Genomic DNA, 1,690 nt, shown 5'->3' with positions numbered 1-1,690 from the left:
CTCTTGAGGATGAGACGCCCTTCCTGGTTGTCCAATGTATAGTGATCAGCCCCAAAACCACACACATAAAAATGACAACAGCAGACTCAGTATTTATATATTTGTGTAAGCAGATACATACACATATATCTATATATTAATAATAATCAAAGGAAAAGAAGCTACCAACTTGAGAGTGTGCATGAAGACATGGAAGGGGCTGGAGGGACAGGATACCTGGAAGGGGCCAGTGAAAGGAAAAGAAGGGGTGAAAGTGATGTAGTTCTTTCACAATTAAAATCTATCTAAATATTTTTAATTAAATTTAAAATATTCAGAGTGTTTTTTGTCATTAATGGCTAAGTTGAACATTTTAAATATGCAAATAATTTAAATATTTAAAAAGTATTTCTTAGACATTTACATTTCTTTTCTTCAGTACTTACTCTTATGTTCCACCACCTATTTTTAGTTAAAAAAAAATTTCATGATGTATTTTGATCACATCCCCCCTCCCCCACTTCATGGCACCTCCCTAACCTCCCAACATCATATTCTTTTCTATGGTCCATTTTTTATTTGAATTATTAAGTTTCTTGGTCTTTTTTTTTTTTAAGTTCTTTCTATAGTCTAGTCACTAATTGTTTGTAAGATATATAGCTGGCAAAGAATGTTTTTCCATTCTATATGTTGCTTTGTCATGACCAGTGTCAGATGGAGTTGTAAGCTGTTGGGGATTTTTTTTTTTTAAAGACTGTTTCCTTCATGATTTGTCTCCTCAGTCATCGTCCACGGGACTCTGAGAAGTCGGAGGAACATGCAGGCACAGACTCGAAGCCCAGCTTCATCTCCAACATTGTGGAAAGGAACTGTACACCACTGGGCTGAACCCTATGTTCCCATAAGCCACTCTTGGGGAATTCTTATTGACGCTCAATTTAACATACTCAGTTACCCACAACTGGTGAACTAATTTTTTGGTCAACTTGCCACAAGCTAGAGTCATCTGGAAGGAAGAAACCTCAAATAAGAAAATGCCTCCATGAGATCCAGCTGTAAGGCATTTTCTTAATTACTGATTGATGGGGTAGTACCCAGCCTATTATGTATGGGTGGGGCCATCTGTGAGCTGGTAGTCCTGAACTCTTTAAGAAAGCAAGCTGGGCAAGCAATGGTAAGCAAGCCAGTAAGCAGTTTGGCATCAGCTCCTGTCTCCAGATTCTTACTCTGTTTGAATCGTGTCCTGAATTCCTTTAGTGATGGAAAATGGATGTGGTAACAAGCATTAAGCCAAATAAACCCTTTCTTCCCCAACTTGTTGTTGGTCATGGTGTTTCATATTAGCAATAATAACCTGAAGTAAGGCAATTTGTCCATTTTCTTTCTTTCTTTTTTGATTTATTTGTTATTATATATAAGTACACTGTAGCTGACTTCAGACGCACCAGAAGAGGGTGTTTGATCTCATTACAGGTAGTTGTGAGCCACCATGTGGTTGCTGGGATTTGAACTCAGGAAGAGCAGTCAGTGCTCTTACTCGCTGAGCCATCTGGCCAGCCCCCCCCCCCCCACTGCAATTTATTTCTTGGAGCAAGATCTATGCCTCTGATGTTTCAAAGCCTAGATGACTATTTACTACTATTCTCGTGTTTAATATCACACACAGGTTTACAGAAATGGAAGGCAAAAGCCTATTGCTGAAGATACAAGA

At 38.5% G+C, this 1,690-nt stretch overlaps 1 non-coding gene across 1 annotated transcript; it reads right to left on the bottom strand.

Annotated features, from left to right (window-relative positions):
• Nucleotides 1-731: 731 nt before the first annotated feature.
• On the bottom strand, nucleotides 732-909 carry LOC115029432 (small nucleolar RNA SNORA73 family). Its single transcript, XR_003835012.1, has one exon. It is a non-coding gene; the product is annotated as a small nucleolar RNA SNORA73 family (small nucleolar RNA).
• Nucleotides 910-1,690: the final 781 nt, after the last annotated feature.

Source organism: Mus caroli, unplaced genomic scaffold (assembly GCF_978045245.1).
Source record: "Mus caroli unplaced genomic scaffold, Mus_caroli_1 scaffold_16, whole genome shotgun sequence".
NCBI classification, from domain to species: domain Eukaryota; kingdom Metazoa; phylum Chordata; class Mammalia; order Rodentia; family Muridae; genus Mus; species Mus caroli.
The sequence above is the reverse complement of the archived record's forward strand: the minus strand, read 5'-3'. Positions and strand labels throughout refer to the sequence as shown.